The sequence below is a fragment of the Stegodyphus dumicola genome, chromosome 4 (genome assembly GCF_044657685.1).
Source record: "Stegodyphus dumicola isolate Sdum_Otavi_A_Nest chromosome 4, ASM4465768v1".
Taxonomy (NCBI): Eukaryota; Metazoa; Arthropoda; class Arachnida; order Araneae; family Eresidae; genus Stegodyphus; species Stegodyphus dumicola.
The window spans coordinates 54,290,931-54,309,588 of NC_140771.1; the positions used below are offsets into that span (position 1 = coordinate 54,290,931).

General features: G+C 32.1%; 1 long non-coding RNA gene across 2 annotated transcripts in view; it reads left to right on the plus strand.

Moving 5' to 3' along the window:
• The window catches only part of LOC146997549 (uncharacterized), a 121,338-nt gene that overhangs the window by 45,231 nt on the left and 57,449 nt on the right, over positions 1 to 18,658 (plus strand). The window contains exon 2 of one of the 2 annotated variants that reach the window (XR_015040663.1): positions 14,940 to 14,996. The exons of the other annotated variant lie outside the window; for it this stretch is intronic. This is a non-coding gene — a long non-coding RNA (uncharacterized LOC146997549). The remainder of the gene's footprint in view (positions 1 to 14,939; positions 14,997 to 18,658) is intronic. 2 annotated transcript variants of the gene reach the window in all.

Here is an 18,658-nt window from a genome sequence, read left to right on the forward strand (position 1 = left end):
TCCCACATTCAGCCTTCCTGCTATGCGTCAACCTCGACGACATTATTCTACTCTTGACATCATAAATCATTGGTCATCTTGCATCATCGTTGTCTTCGGTAAAAGAACCATCATCAAGAATAAGCCGAAACATGAAAAGAAATACGAAGGGAGAGGGGAAGATTGTGTGAAGGACAAAATTGAAATGAAACATATTAATTGTCCTTCATCTTTGCAACAATAACATCGTCAGCAGTCCCTTCTATTTTTCAGAAATCTTCATCTAAATCGAAAAATATCTTCAGTCTTTAACATTTTTGGGAACGTTCATTTCATCTTAAAAATAGCATTAACTGAAATAAAAGTCATTATTAGGTGAAAAATCACAGTTCGGTTATCAGTTGTATCACTCCAGGTTAAAACCTCATAATCAGTATGATTTTATTACATCTTCTGCTTGAGTCCATGGTTTTTCGTACTCAGTGCATGCAGTTGTTTTAATGGGTCCTTCACGATCTTCTTCTTTTACATCATAAGTGTCATTATTCTTTACTTTGATAATCTTATACGGGCCTAAATACTTTGATTTTAATTTGAAGTTTAGTCCAAATTGCGTTCTTTTGATTGCTACTAAATCATTAATTTCATAACATTTTGAAGAACGTCTTCGAAAGTTAAATGTTTTCTTATTTTCTTCTTGTACCTTAAACATTTGTTTTTTCGCATTTTTTCGGAGCTCTTCTCGATAAATTTCAAAGCTATTTTGAATTTCTACGTCAATATCTTTAATGTTTTCTTTCTGTTTGTTTCCAGACGTATAATCAGAATCTGCTTGAAAATTAGAAGCATTCTGTTTGCTTACTCCAGATATAAAATTAACAGCTGATATTGCTTTAGAAAATCTTCTTTTGGGGACAGAAGATTCTTCAAGGAAAGATTTACGCCTCTTATATGACGTTGTCTTATGTTTAGTTGATTTGTAAGTGGATGTTGAAGTCGCGCTAGATGGTGTTGGAACAGCATCAGCACCACATAGGTCTCCATAATGTTCCCAATCATCAGCATTAAGAATTTCTCGCAACTGACGAAATTCTTCATGAGTGATACACATTTTCCTTTCCAATTCTGCTTGTTTAGCAAATAATCTCTTCTCCGTAATTTTTCTCTTGCGATCCTTTTCAAAAGGTAGCTTTTCTAGAGTTTTCAGTTTAATATGTTGAACTTCTTTTTCTTTCTCAGACAGGATTTTATCTTCGGTTCTCACCTGACATTTTGCAGCTTGTACTTCATTCTTTGCTTCTGATAGTTGTTTCTGTAATATTTCTACAGTCTGTTCTGATACGGAAACTTTTCTTTCCTAAGATCTAACTTGTTGTTCAGGAGCATCCAAATCCATTTGTAAAATAGTTTTTTCCTGCTTATGTTGTTCTTTACCTATAATTGGTAAACGTCTGGGTATCAAAGAAATAGGTTGGTCATCTTTTAAAATAACATTCATTTCAGTATTAGTAGATTTTCTTTTGGCTTGTGTTCCTTTAAGTTTTTCAGACATACCAGGATCCAGTTCTCTAGCTGGAAGTTTCTCTTGCTGTTTACTCTTTCTTACTGTTGATATTTCTATTTCACCAGCATTATATTCAATTAGTTTCTCAGATTCTGAATTCTTTCTTTTTCTAGAACACTTTGGCTCTGAAGTGAGTTTTTTGGATTCATTAATTCTTTCATTATTCTTTTTGACTTGCTGAACATTCTTAAGTGGGGTTTTTCTTCTTCCTTTAGGAATGGAGTTCTTCCCTTCGTCTACATTTTGCAATGTTCTTTATCTACATTTAACATCACATTTTTCTTCCTGAGGTTCCTCTTCTTTTAATTCATCTTCAACAGCATCTGTTTCTTCTATAGGATTTTCAGTTTTATTGGGAATATGATTTTCAGGGACTTACATGCTTCATTAATATCAGAACAATTATCTAACTCATCTTTTTGATCAACACTTATATACATTAAATTCGATAAATATTCATCTTTTAATATTTTCATAGGTATGCCATTCTTGTTTATAATAATTTCCACATGCGAAAGCAACTCATTGCCAATAACGACATTTTCTTTCATTGTTGCCTGAGACACAACATAAATATTTGATTTAATTTCACAATCATCGATTTGTATGGAACCTTTAAAATAACCAATAGGTTTTACTTTATTATTACCAAAGCCTACTAGAATCAAATCGGAAGAATTAATATTAGGTGAATCAATTACTTTATACATATTTTCCGATACTATATTTATATCACTTCCTGTATCAATAAGAGCTTTTACTTCTACATTATCTATCGATACAATTTTATGCATATCATTTAACTGCTTCTTTACAAACATATGATTCATTCTGGCAAGATCTTTTATTTTCTCCTTATTTTTTGTACATTCTGCGGTACGTGTCCAAATAAATTACAACGAAAGCACTTTTTCCCTTGCTCTTATTTTTGCAGAAATTCTCCGCGTGACTAAGATTTCCGCAGTTATAACAACGAATGTTTGTTTTTATTTTACTTTCAAAACTGTCGCTTCTGGTTTTAGAATTAGGCGTAACGGATTTGTTTTTATCATTATCTAATTTAATTTTTTCATATATCTTAAGTTTTTCCTGAAATTCTGCCAAAGTTTTACAACCATAAAGAATAGCTTTATTAAATGTAGAATCGTTTATACCATTAATAACATATTCAAATAAAGCGGCGTTTTCAATATTACCTTTAGAACACATAGTTTTAATTACCAAAAAATATTCATATAGGGATTCTTTTTCCTGCATTTTACGTTTTGATTATAATTCATGTAACTGAGCAGAGTTATGCTTAACACCATATTCATTTACTAATAAAGCCTTAAGTGCATTCCACGAATTAATTTTCGTTTCACTTTCAATAAATAATTTTGCTTTACCAGTTAAAGATCTTTTGGCGAATCTCAGTTTCTGTAATTCATTTAGTTTTAACAAATTAGATACATCTTCAAAGATTTCAATAAATTTGTCAACCGAAGTATAAGGATTACCATCAAACTTTCAATATCATTAAAATTTACATACATATTTGAAAACTGTGAAGGTGCTACTTTGGTAGACGGTTCCACGGATTTTGGCGAGTAATACAACTTATGGTAAACCCATTGCTGGATAAGTTATTTATGGTAACCGATACTTTGTTTTCATTTTATTAAAAAAATAATGCGTTTTATTATGCATAACTTCCGTGTTTTAAATATTATTTATGGCTTCTAAATATTAAAAATCAATTTAATTTTACATTTTTATTGAAATAAAAATTTTGTTGTTTATAATATTTTATATAATTTTATGTTGTAGATGATGTAATCAATGACGTCACCTTACTTAAAAAGTAATTGGTTTTATTAATATCTATAAATTTCATCTAATGCTTTAAACATTATTTATGGCTGTTAAATATTAAAATACAATTTAATTTTGCATTTGTTTTAAAAATGATTTTATTATGAATGATTATTTAAATAATTTTAATTCTATGCGTGATGTAATCAGCTCCCTGATTGGTTACCGAATATTTGTGCATTACCGCGCCATTTTAAAATTTTATTATTCATCTCTTCGAATTCCTCAGATTTCAAATGGAATGGATATCTCCGTTTCGAAGATGAATGTTGTTATTGGTAATTACCAAGAATTATTGGTATTGGAATAAAAAAAATTGCCCTTTGAGACCTTATTTTGGGCAACCTGTCTTTCCTAATCAAAGATTTATTCATAAATTGTTAATAGCGCCAGAGGAAATTTATTTTGAATTTTTGGAGGAAACCTCGCTAATTGCTTCTTCAATGAAGTGCGAGATATGTGGATAACAGATGAAGATGGTTAAAAGAGTCGATTCAATTATGATTTCTATTTTTTTTTGTGGTACTTATCAATAAACAAGAGCACTCAAAAAAAGTAAGTACATATTTTTATTTTATTTTATAATAGTATACTTCAATTTTTGTTAAAAAAATTAATACACTGTTTTCAAAAATTGCTGAGATAATTATTGTCACATATGTTTTAATGTTAATTATATTTTATATAACGTATTTTAAAGTATTTGAATTTAATAATATTCTATTTCTTTTAAATGTTGGTAGGATGGTTTTTAATGCGATATTCAATTTCAGTAATATTTTAATCTAATTAAACGTTGGCACAATGTTTTTATAGCGGTGTTTTTATTCTCTTTTTTGCTATATGAAAGTAATAATAGCCTTACTTTAGTATTTTATACTCATAGTGAATGTATTTATTTACACTTGCCTGCCATCTTAAAAAACGACATTTTCAACAAAAAATTAATCCATTACTTTTAACGATATTTATTTTTTTTAAGTTTCGAATACTTTACTATGCGTAAAAACAGCGTTTTTCAAGATGGCTGACGATTGTAAAAATCCCGCCAACAATTGCGCCAACGTAAATCGCCAAAAAACCGTGCAACCGTCTACCAAAGTAGCACCACTGTGGAAACGGAAATTGAACTGACGACTTACTAATATTTTTTTTAGCTCATGATTTTCATCAACAGCAGTAAAAGAAGTGTCGTTGAAAATTCGAGTAGTTGATGCATCGATTTCGCTATTAACAGAAGTAGTCCTTCTTTCGTCCAATATTGCTTCATATTCCTCTATTTGGTGTTTGTAATTTGATCCCGATTCTGACACCAATTTTGTGGGTTCTTTAGTTTCGAAATCACAATTCATGTTCAAACAAAACACATTTAATAAAACATTAATATATCCATAATATAGTTCATCTATTAATTGTAAGCACGATTGTAAATTATTTATTGTTATTAGACAAAATATCTATTGAGAAAATGGCAAAAGCTAATTTCTGAATGTCGTTCTATTTATAATTTTAAAAATTTTTACTGAGATAATATACGCCTGAAATGTTTAATGGTACGAGTTATGTTATAAGCAGTAAGTACGTTTGTTATGTTATGTACGTTTACGAATACGTTACGTGTAAGTTATTAAGATTTATCTTTAAATAAATGTTTATTTGTCTTTTACAACCATTTTATGAGTAATTAATTTAACTACAAAAGGAAGTTAACATAAATCAGAAGTGGGATTATTCTGAAACCTTAGCCTAAAGCTACAAGAATTTGAATTTCAAGGTATGTGCATTAATTGATGTAACATATTTATTATAGAATTTAATTTTGTTATTTTTTTTATCATTTTGGAAAGGGAGTTTATTTTTTTTCATTTATTTAAATTTTGAAATATATTTAGAACGTCAAACAAACATATAAAATAGCAATAACTGTGTTCTACTAAGTTGTCTAATTGAAAGTTAATAATAATAGCATATATATATATATAATTTGCATTTTAATGAGTACGAAAATGTCTATTATCGGTAAGGCAAAGAAATGCGATTTAAGAATATTAGCTGAAGAATTGGGAGAAAATGTAAATGAGTGATAAAATGAGCGATTTAAAAAAGATAATTTTGGCTAGCAAAGAGTACGATGAAGAATACGCCAAAGAATGGTTGAACATTATAATAAATGAAAGAAAAGAAAAAGAAGAAATTGAAGAACGTAGGCGAAAAGAAGAATATGAGGAAAGAAAACGAAAGTATGAAATGGAATTTGAACTGCAGAAAGTAGATCTACAAATTCTGGCACCAATGAAAATGCTAGTGGTATGCACATGAATCCAAAGTTAGAGCTTCATCGTTTGATGCAAAAATTTAAACCTGACGAGATCGATATCAGTTAATCACGTTTGAACGTTTGGCTAAACAAGTTGAAATACCAGAAAATACATGGGTTACTCATTTGTTTGGCTTATTGCCGTATGATATTGCTCAGTTAATCGCCGGAGAAACCGATGATATTGCAAACGATTATAAAGAAGTTAAAAGGATCTTATTAAAACGGTACAAGATGACACCTGAAAAATTTCGCCAAAAATTTTTTATGCACAATAAGAGTGTAGGAAACACATGGAAGAATTTTGCGTATGAGTTAAGATTTTTTTTTTTTAATGAATGGATAAGCGGAATTAAAGTAGATACTTTTGAGAAACTTAGCGACCTTATTGCAGCGGATCAGATAAAACGTAAAGTGTTTCCAGAAGTAAAAGAACATTTGGTACTTTTCCGTTTTGCCGGCGCAAACGATAAAGTCGCCAATAATGGTACAACTGATGCCAAACAAAATATCTTCGCTGGTAACCTTTTACGCCTCATTTTCAAAACAAGTCGCATCCATTTCCCATTTCTTATCAGATTGATTGTCTTTCAATGCTGGCATACAATTACATAGAATTTTTACAAGATAGTTAAATTTTATGCCCTAAGACCATTCTCAGTAATTAAGTCAATTAGGATGCAATCAAACCGCTCACCCGAAGGCGAAAATAAAGAAAAGTCAAAATCAATGATTAAAATCATGAGTTCTAATGAGAATGCACTAGCAAAGTAAAGCACTGCGGCTTTGCATAATTTCTGAGTAAGCTATTCGTACGAATTGAAATAATTCTTACATTTAAACTTGCATTCCAAATTAAGATTTAACTTGAAATTAATGTAGATAATTAGTGAGAGAATTAGATTTTTGTAGCATAGTTTACGTGAGATAAGATCACTTGGAATCACGTGATACGAACCGGCGAATCAGGATGTTGAACCATGAAAGCATAGTAAATTCTTAAATTAATGTCTTTTTACAAGTTTGTCTTTATTTATTGACTTTTTACAAAAATTTTAAACCATATTAAAATGTTTATGCCTTCAAAATAAAAAATTCATAGAACTAACATTTGTTAACATTTTTTATGTGTATACAGTATGTTTGTCGCCAACAGAGTCTGCTTGGCGAGATTTGCGCCTACGAAACGGAAAAGTACCGATCATTTTATTGACATCTGGTCTGAGTTGATTTCACCAATTGATTTAGTTGAAAAACTAGATGATTATGATACTTTGAAGTCAACTTTCAACAATAAACAACCGCGTAAAGAAGGGTCTTACGATAAACGAAGCTCTTTTAAAGATGGTCCAGTTCCTACAATAAACGAAAAGAAAAAACTCTACGGTATCACACATAATGAAAAAGGTGAACCAAAATGCTTCAGCTGTAATAATTTTGCACACATCTCAAGGGACTGTCCGCTGCCCAAACCAGTAGTAACATGCCTAAAATGTAATAAAACAGGTCATAAAGCTAAAAATTATGTTACTAAACCTGAAAATGGTCCTACTTTGGTAGACGGTTGCACGGATTTTTGGCGATTTACGTTGGCGCAATTGTTGGCGCGACTTTTACAATCGTCAGCCATCTTGAAAAACGCTGTTTTTACGCATAGTAAAGTATTCGAAACTTAAAAAAAATAAATATCGTTAAAAGTAATGGATTAATTTTTTGTTGAAAATGTCGTTTATTAAGATGGCAGGCAAGTGTAAATAAATACATTTACTATGAGTATAAAATACTAAAGTAAGGCTATTATTACTTTCGTATACAAAAAAGAGAATAAAAACACCGCTATAAAAACATTGTGCCAACGTTTAATTAGATTAAAATATTACTGAAATGGAATATCGCATTAAAAACCATCCTACCAACATTTAAAAGAATTAGAATATTATTAGATTCAAATACTTTAAAATACGTTATATAAAATATAATTAACTTTAAAACATATGTGACAATAATTATCTCAGCAATTTTTGAAAATAGTGTATCAATTTTTTTAACAAAAATTGAAGCATACAATTATAAAATAAAAGGAAAATATGTACTTACATTTTTTTTGAGTGATTTAACCTCTTGTTTATTGATAAGTACCACAAAAAAAATCGAAATCATAATTGAATCGACTCTTTTAACCATCTTCATCTGTTATCCACATATCTCGCACTTCATTGAAGAAGCAATTAGCGAGGTTTCCTCCAAAAATTCAAAATAAATTTCCTCTGGCGCTATTAACAATTTATGAATAAATCTTTGATTAGGAAAGACAGGTTGGCCAAAATAAGGTCTCAAAGGGCAATTTTTTAATTCCAATACCAATAATTCTTGGTAATTACCAATAACAACATTCATCTTCGAAACAGAGATATCCATTCCATTTGAAATCTGACGAATTCGAAAAGATGAATAATAAAATTTTAAAATGGCGCGGTAATGCACAAATATTCAGTAACCAATCAAGGAGCTGATTACATCACGGATAGAATTAAAATTATTTAAATAATCATTCATAATAAAATCATTTTTAAAACAAATGCAAAATTAAATTGTATTTTAATATTTAACAGCTATAAATAATGTTTAAAACATTAGATTAAATTTATAGATATTAATAAAACCAATTACTTTTTAAGTAAGGTGACGTCATTGATTACATCATCAACAACATAAAATTATATAAAATATTATAAACAACAAAATTTTTATTTCAAATAAAAATGTAAAATTAAATTGATTTTTAATATTTAGAAGCCATAAATAATATTTAAAATACGGAAGTTATGCATAATAAAGCGCATTATTTTTTTAATAAAATGACAACAAAGTATCGGTTACCAAAAATAACTTATCCAGCAATGGGTTTACCATAAGTTGTGTTACTCGCCAAAAGAAAAATCGCCAAAATCCGTGCAACCGTCTACCAAAGTAGCACCCTGAAAGTAATCATTCAAATGATAAAAGTTATTCTGTTGAGCAAGTTGGCGAAAATATAGAAGAGAGCAATTCATATTTGAAGAAAGCAAAACTGAATAATTCTGAAGAAGTACAGGCTTTAATTGATAGGGGGAGTTCTTGTTGTCTTTTAAGGACTTCAGTTGCTCAGAAACTTAAAGTGAAACCAGAACCTGCTATGAATGAATTGTACGGTGTTGGAAATGAAAGGGTGCCTGCAGTGACCTCTATAGGAATGATTAAAGCCGATATTGAAGTTGATAAGGTAAAAGGCCAAGGCATAAATATATACCTTGTACCTGATAATGCACAGCCAGTTGATCTAATCATCGGACGATCATGGCTTGATCTCCCTCACATCGCTTATGTCAAAATAGGAAAAAGATTTCACTTCAGGTATAGAGGAGATGAAATATTTAGTAACCTCCAAATTGATGAAAAAATAAATCGAGTCTGCCTTAAGGGGGCTCATACACTTTAAACCCCTTACGATCTTCGAATATATGAGTGTTGCAAGAATTGGGATATTTTATTTATTTTAAAAGCAATTACTTCCAACCTTTTTCAGCTGACTACATAATATAGCTGCTTTGGGAACTAGTAACCAGAAAGTTTGTGTTGCCACAAATAGTTTTGTAATTTAATCCACTTTGTGACAAAATATTTCGTCATATTTCCGCCTTGAGCGCGTGATATTTTAAAAATGGCTAATGGTACGTACTTGAAAGTTGATGGAATTCTTTATATGGGCACTATCTTCTACCTGAACCAAAAATTTGATGAAAATGTTAATATTAAAACATTTTATGCGCAAAAACATTAGAGATTTTTTTAATAAAATACATTTTATAAACTCAACTTTAAATAAAATATACATTTAACATGAATTCTTAGAATTTTTGGTTCACAAGAGTTTGCAAATGTTATGAAAGCTATATATCAAATATGGAATCAAATTATGCAACAGAATGAAGTGGGCGCGCAAGGTGGAAGCATGCCAAAAACTTTTGTTCCAGAGCGGATTAAATTATAAAAATATTCATGGAAATATAAACTTTCTGATTACTATTTCAGGAAGCAGCTATATTATGTAGTCAGCTGTAAAAAGTTGGAAGTAATTGCTTTTAAAATAAATAAGTTATCCCAATTCTTGCAACAGTCACATATTCGAAAAACTTAGGGTTTTAAGGTGTATGAGTCCCCTTAAAGCTCTTGAGGAAAATGAATTAGAGAAAAATATGATCAGTCTTGTCAGTTCTCAAACAGATTCTGTAGATAATGGATTAATTATGACAGAAAATCCTTCAGAAGGTATAAGCTGTTTATTAGAAATTAAAAATTGCGAAACTTGTATACCAGTGATTAACGTTGGCGATAGAAGTGTTAAGCTCCAACAAGATCAATGCGTTGGGAGAGCAGAAGAAGTTGAACTATGTTTAAATACTGAAATTTCTGAATTGAGCTCGAACTTAGCAAAAACGGAAAATATTAACAACATAAAAGTTCCTATAAGTTTAAGCCAAGTTAAAATTGGCTCGGATCTCGACGTTGATCACCAGCAAGAGTTATTGTGCTTCTGAGTGAATACAGAGATTGCTTTGCACTAAATATTTCAGAACTAGGGTGCACCGATTTCCTAAAAATGGACATTAAGGAAATCGAAGGTTCAAAGCCAGTATGTATGAAGCCTTATAGAACAAATGCCTCTGAAAGAGCTGCGATCAAAGAAATAGCTCAAGAATGGAAAGAAAAGGGAATTGTAACAGAAACGCGATCCCCATATGCTAGTCCTGTCATACTGGTAAAGAAAAAGACCGGTGAATACAGATTAGCTGTTGATTACAGACGTCTCAATAGTCAAACTATAAAGGTTAAATTTCCCCTGCCTAAAATAGATGATTTATTAGAACAATTGCATGAGTGTAGTCTATTTACAACGCTAGATTTAGCACACAGATATTTACAGATTCCATTAACTGAAAGTGCAAAATTGAAAACTGCTTTCGTAACCCCGGATGAAAGTGGACAATTTGAAAGAATGATTTTTGGCTTGACTAACGCTCCTGCGGAATTTCAACGATTGATATATCATGAATTATCCTCATTATGTAATAAAGAAGTGTTGTGCTACCTTGACGATATACTTGTTCCAGCAAGGACTTGGGAAGAAATGATTCAGAAATTAATTAAAGTATTCGAAGCACTACGTGCAGCTAAACTAACTCTGAAGTTACCGAAATGTGAATTTGCCAACCAAGAAATAGAATATTTAGGCTTTGTAATCAATAAAAACGGAATAAACCCGGGATCAAGAAAAGTTGAAGTAATATCAAAATTCCCAGAACCTAAAAACCTTCATGAAGTTCGACGATTTCTTGGTTTAACAAGTTTTTTTAGAAGGTTTATTCCAAATTATGCCATTAAAGCTGGACCATTGACTCAACTAACTAAGCAAAATCAAACATTCAGATGGGAAGAAAGTCAGCGGAATTCTTTTACAGTGCTGAAAAATGAACTGACGGTTAGGTTAGGTTATTTAATTACGGTAAGGCCTCGAGGGCTATCTGCCTAAGAGGAGGGATGCCTTCGTGGAGGACTTTCTAAGGGAAACTGGCTCGTATACACGTTACACATGAGGAAAACCACGAAAACACTCATGCAGCCAGCCCGTTCTCGGGATTCGAACCTCGAACCGAACTACCATTGTTCAGCGACTTTACCGCTCGGCCGCTGGTGGGCAAATAAACTGACGAATCAACCAATTTTAGCTTTGTACAACCCTAAAGCTCGAACAGAAGTCCATACTGATGCATGCTCGGAGGGTATTGCTGTCATGTTACTTCAACTCGAAAGTGACGGCAAATGGCATCTTGTTTACTGCGTGAGTAAAAAGACAACAGAAGCTGAAAAGAATTATCACTCGAGTAAACTTGAGCTAATAGCAATTGTCTGGACTCTAGATAGACTTCGACAATTCTTACTCGGAATTGAATTTACGGTAGTTATCGACTGCCAAGCATTGGTTTACATGAATGCAAAGAAATCTAGCAATCCCCAAATTGCTCGTTGGAGTATCCATATTCAAGAATATAATTTTGAAATACGCCACAAACCAGGAATTAAAATGTCTCATATCGATGCAATCAGTAGAGCTTCTGTTATTAATTCATCAGACACAATACATTATTTGATAGAAGATAATTTAGAAGTTTGTCTAACCTTAAATTTAGAAGAACAAATTCTTATGATACAGCATGCAGATGAAAAGTTAAGAGAATTAATAACAATTTTGAAGAAAGACCCAAGTGAAAGAACCAAAGAAGAAAATCAAAATGTGGAGAATTATATTTTGAAAAGGAATAGACTGTTCCGTATTGTGGAGGATGGAGAAAAGAAGAAGTTATTATACGTCCTACCTAAAAGCATCAGAAAAAGCATAGTTGTGAAGTTTCATGACCTAATGGGACATTTTGCTGTTGATAAGACTGTCTCAAAAAACAAAGAACTGTACTGGTTTCCTGCTATGAAGAGATATGTTCGACAACATATATCAATGTGTTTCGAATGCCTCATCAACAAAGTTCCAGGCGGAAAAAGACAGGGTCTTCTGCATCCTATACCCCCAGGCCGCAGACCTTTTGCAACAATACACATTGATCATCTTGGACCTTTCATCACAAGTTCTAAAAGAAACGAGGAATTGTTAGTCGTCATTGATAATATGACCAGATTTGTTCCATTGTATGCTGTGAAAAACACATCTTCGAAAAACGTACTGAAATCATTGATGAGTTTCACAGAAGAATTTGGATTACCAGATCGTATAATATCAGATCGAGGTTCTTGTTTTACTTCAAAGGAATTTCAAAATTTTTGCAAGGAAAAGGGAATTCTTCATACATTAAATTCAACCTCCCACCCACAAGAAAATGTCGAGAGATCGAACAGAACACTTTTATCAACGATAGTAACATCAACGAAAAGTAAAGATCAAAAGGATCGAACAAAAGAATTAAAGAAGTTCAGAGAAACTTGAATAACACAATCAATAAAACTATTGGAAAAATATCATTTGAAATACTTCATGGATATGTACCACGATTTCAAGATGGAGTTTCGAGATTACTTGCTGATGAAGAAGCAGAAGTTTGGAAGGAACCGGAAAAACTACAAAAAGAAGCTAGAGAAAAGATTGTTAGAGAACAAGGAAAAATGAAAACTTATTATGACAAGAAGAAATTGGGATCTCTTTCATTTGAGCAAGGAGAAATAGTAGTAGTTAAAAGAAATTCAAAATCTACACCAGGAGAACCAACCAAAACTCAACCTAAGTATCGTGGACCAATGGTTGTGACAGAAGTACTTCCGGGCGACACTTATAGAATATCCAACTAGAAGAAGCCTGCGATGGTCGCTTTTATGCATCAACTGCTCATGTGAGTCAACTAAAATCTTGGAAAAATGCAGAAGCAAATGATGATGATGACAATGCCGACGTTGACGATAATGACGCAAACGAGGAAGAACTTAAAAGGCCCAAGCGAACAGTGCGCAAACCATTGCGTTATAGAGACTTTGTATAGGACTTATAGAATTTTTTTAAAATTATATTTCATTTTATTTTATTTTTCCTACCTATTATTATATTTTTGTTGTTGTTTATTTGTCGTTTTAATGTATGATAAGATTTGATTCAATTGAAGACAATTGAAAAGTCAGGATGGTCGAATGTAAGCACGATTGTAAATTATTTATTATTATTAGACAAAATATCTATTGAGAAAATGGCAACAGCTAATTTCTGGATGTCGTTCTATTTATAATTTTAACAATTTTTACTGAGATGATATACGCTTGAAATGTTTAATGGTACGATGCAGTAAGTACGTTTATGTTAGATACGTTTACGAATACGTTATGTGTAAGTTATTAAGATTTATCTTTAAATAAATGTTTGTTTGTCTTTTACAACCATTTTATGATTAATTTAACTACAAAAGGAAGTTAACATAATACAACATCTATAGCATCGTTTATCTATTACCGCGATATCTATAACATCTTACATCTATTAACATGACAACTATAACGTCTTACATCTATTAATAAAGCATCCATATCATCTTACATCTCCTCTCCTAAAAACAAAGTGGCGAGAATTCTATCAATTTCACTCGTGCAGTCAACAGCTAAAATTTAGACAGCTCGCGAGGAAAACTTATTAAGCTATGGATTTAAAATCCCACATATATATACAAATATGTAACACTATCTCTTCGCTTAGAATCAATTGTAGTCTTGGAAAACAAACTTCCCTTTTCATACAAATCTTCTGACTACACTACTTTTTGACAGACGTGTAGCCAGCGGATCTTTGTAAATTTATTGATGTGGCTCTCCGGCGAGAAAGGTTGAAGACCCCTATTCTAAAGCAAGTCTCTTTCTTTCAAATGCCAAAAATCATTTGAAAAAAATATGATTAAACATGCCAACATGAACTGTTTGCGCAGACGATATTTGCCATGGTCGGAAACTTTCGTTAAAACCCGATATTTCTGTAAAGCATATAAGAAGTTATTCAGGTATAAATTTAACTTAAAAATGCATATCCACATAGAACACAAACCTCGGGTATGACGTATGTAACAAATTATTTGAACTGAGGGGTATCTTGAAAAAACAGGCTTTAAAAATAATCTTGAAAAATTTAACTTATCAATGAAGATAGAAGCTTCAAGTATGTGAAACCTATAACAAGTTATTTGGAAGAAAGGATATTTTAGATTCATATGTTGATTCTTACAGGAGGAAAGCCTCAGGAAATTTATGAACTCCGGAATCAACCTAATAATTCCAACAATTCCAGATCTTGGATATATATATATATATATATATTGTGTGTGTGTGTGTGTAAAAAAAGTCACTTAGAGCAGCATTTCCATGCCCATATAGGAGCAAAAACTTCATGTATGTGATTGATGCTGCAAAAGAGTAGCATCTGTTGCAACTCAACTCTTGCTGAGATCCGATGGCTGAGTGACGTCATCTCGAACTATGAACTCTCGCTAGAGATCACGAGAACTCGGAACTGAGAAGTCGCACGCTGCGTCGTGCGAACATTTAAACCTTTCATTATGTAAATATTCTGTAACCGTTTGCGTCTTCATTAAATATGTTTGTATTAAGAAAGTTTATCATTTATGGATTAACCCTCTCAAGATTTTGCAGATGCACAGCACAGAGGAACTTCAGCCCATTGGCCCTGGCCGAACCCATTGGAACAAGGTAAGCAGTTTTGTTTTACCTTGATTAATTAGTTAGAAGTAAGATAAAGAATATAAAATAATAATATTGTGGCGCCATAACGTGGGGCCATTGAGTTGAATTTGAAATGAATTGATTAATAGATTTTGCTTAAGCAAAAACATGGATTTAGAAAAATTAAAAAAGAAACGATCTGCTATAAGAGCAGTAGTTACGAGGCTAATAAATAAAATAGAAACAGAAATTGCTAATGAGGGGATAAAAATGTAATTGAAGAAACGGTTGCTCAGTTAATTAGTAAAGAAGAAGAACTAATCTTAGCGGATAATGGTATTGAAGCTTTAATTGATGTAGCAAATTTAGAAGATGAGATAATGTCTAGAGAAGAGTATAAAAGTAAAATTATTATTTGGAAATTACGCGCAAAAAGATATTTAGATACTAATTCACATAGCGCTAATTCTACTTCATGTGGAAATGTCACTGAATCGCAAAACAAAATTAAACTCCCGAAGTTGGCCTGGAAACATTTTCGGGAAAGGACGTGTGCAGTTCGCCCGGGTTTTGGGCACGATTTGAGACAGCTGTACACGAAAACGAAAGACTACATGCAGTAGATAAATTTAACTATTTAAAGTCAATTCTTACTTCCGATGCAGAAACTGCAATACAAGGGTTGACGTTAACAGCAGAGAATTATGAAAAGGCTGTGAAAATATTAAAAGATCGCTTCGGACGCAAAGAACTAATAATAGATACCCACATGAACAATTTATTAACTCTGACTCCGGTTAAAAGGTCTTGCGATGTGACAGCACTTCGAAAATTATATGATCGTTGTGAAGTACAAATTAGAGGATTAGAATCGTGTAATATTTTACCGGATTCGTACAGTACCTTATTGTATCCGATATTAATAAAGGTGATTCCGAATGATTTAGCGCTAGAATTTAATAGGAAATATGAAGATGATAATCAGACAAAAATTACGAATTTGCTCCATTTTCTAAGAAAAGAAATAGAAAGTCGAGAACGTACAGGATTTTTAATTAAGCCAACAGATTCTGAAGTCACTGAAAAGAAATCCCATTTTGAAAATAAGCGGCTGTTTGGAGAACGTTTTCGAGACAGCGAAAGAAATCGGAATTATAATAAGGGTAAAATTCCTTCAGCGGCAGCGTTAAACACATCACTATCTAATAGCTGTTTATTCTGTTCTGAAAATCATACGTCAGAATCACGTCAAAAAACTGTGCCAGAGAAAAAGGATGCGTTAAGGCGAAGGGGGTTTTGTTTCAGGTGCCTCAAAAGACGCCATTTAGCGAGGATGTGCAAATCGAAACTAACTTGTGGTATTTGCGATCGGCGACATCATACATTGATACATTTTGACGAAACGAATGCGTCAGACAAGAGTCCCGTCCAAGGGGCAGTAGTCTCTTCTGTTTCCGATTGCGCAACAGCAAATAACTCATTTCTTCTGACAGCACGATCTGAAATTATAAACACAGGCAATTGGCGCCAGCAAAGCGTTCGCTTGTTGTTTGATTTAGGATCGCAGCGAACATTTATTAGAGAGGACATCTGTAAGAAATTAAAACTTCCCGTTATTGGAGAAGAAAAAATAAAAATATTCTCTTTCGGCTGCACGACGTCTGAAGCGCAGAATGTTAAAAAAACCAGGCTCATTTTGCGTAATTCGAAGAATCGATATGAAATCAAAATAGAAGCTTTAATTATTCCTGTCATTAATGGATCACATATTCATTCCCCTAGAAATGAAATAGTTAATCTTATTAAAAAACAGGGCATACAACTTTCCGATGAATGGGGACCAGGGAATAAACCGCCGAAAATTTCTTTGTTGATAGGAGCGGATTTTTATTGGAAGATAGTTACGGGTAAGGTTCACAGACTGTCTAATTCCTTAGTAGCGGTTGAAACAAAATTGGGTTGGACCATTAGTGGAACAGAAAGGGCTTACGGAATTTCACCAACTAATGTGAATACGATGAAGGTTGTGGTTCATAATAATAATGATACACAGAACGAATCACTGTCTAGTTTGCTGAAGAATCTCTGGGAGCTCGATTCTATGGGGATAAATTATGATTCGGATAAGGAACTCGAATTAGAAGATAATTTAGTTTTCGATAATTTCAAAAAATCTGTGAAATTTGAAAACAATCGTTATATGGTGCGCCTTCCTTGGAATCATAATTCAAATGAGCTAGGAGATAATGTGGAGATTGCTAAAATTAGATTTAACCCTTAGCCTGTCGAGTGATTTTCTGCGAATCCCTTTAAAACTGTCGCTAGTTTTGGACCGGACTTCCCGTAAAATGTCGGAAAATAACCCTAAACCTCTGAAAATTGTCAAGCAGTTCTTTTGTAATTTCCCATCCCTCCCAGAATTTTACTTCAATGATTCCGCTAAGTGAGATTGATTACACTAGATATTGTTCGGTAGATGTGAGCTCTCAAGAGAATTGCAAAAGGCTAGACTCTCCGTGATGACCGTCTTAAGGGTCAGGGTACAGCTGCGAAACTTAAACGTTTCCTTCCCTTAAACAATCTTATCTCTACATATCTTCCCTACATATAATAAAAGAAAGAGTCTGTCTGTGTGTGTGCCTTTCGTTCTCGCTGCGCGTAAGCTAATAGACCCACGGCTACGAAATTTGGTACATAGGTACATCTACACAAGAGCCAGTGCACTTCGAAGCGATTTTTTCGAAATTCGAATTCGAATTTTTTTTATTTCATGTTTGTGACGAAATCGTGTCATTTTGAAACATAATGGGCTATAGGAAAGCGAGATTTTACTCTACACACTCCATTTTTACATCGTCATGAAACGTAGGCACCTAGCTATTTTACGAACTTAAAATAAATTTCGTGTTTCAATAAATCGATTAAATACGAATTTATTTAACAAAGGGAGTTTAACACTTTTTCAATGGGATTTTTTCTAAAAACGTTTATTTTTAAAAATGTACAGTTTATTTTTCTTTGATTTTTGGACACGTTAAAATTTCATCCTTGCGAATGCTTTTACAAAAAGAATTTTGGAAAAATGATAATATTTTGTATTTTTAAATGAAGCTTCCGAGTACACTTCTCACATCTTTAAAAATGTGATTTTGGCAACAATTTTCCTGTCTTATTGTTGTTGATAGATTTTTAATGAAATCGCATCATTTTGAATAGTTTCATTCTTTTAGAAATATGGGTTTGGCAACAATTTTTCATCGTATTTCTTATGTCACTGTTTTTAAGAGATTGGTATATTTCATTTTCATTTTTATATAAATATAATATATTTTTATTGATTTTTTTTTTTTTTTTTTTTTCTTGATAAAGTTGTTCTGTGGAGTAAAATTCTGCGCGGAATTTTATGTTTTTTGAGTTGCTTTCATGTTATGTTTTGCTTATTTCCCTTTGCATGTTTTTTGTTCTACGGAAAGTTGGTTAATTTTTTAATTAGGATAATTAATATTTGTATTAAGAGATATAGCTTATTTCATTGTAATTTTTTCCCTTGAAAACACAAGATAAAATATCATTAATTATACTTTGCTTTTCAGAATTTTTTGCATTCCTTTATTTTATTTATTGCTCATTTCACTGTTTTTCAGATATTGAAAAGTTTTGACTGATTTTTTTTAGGAAACAAAGTTCTT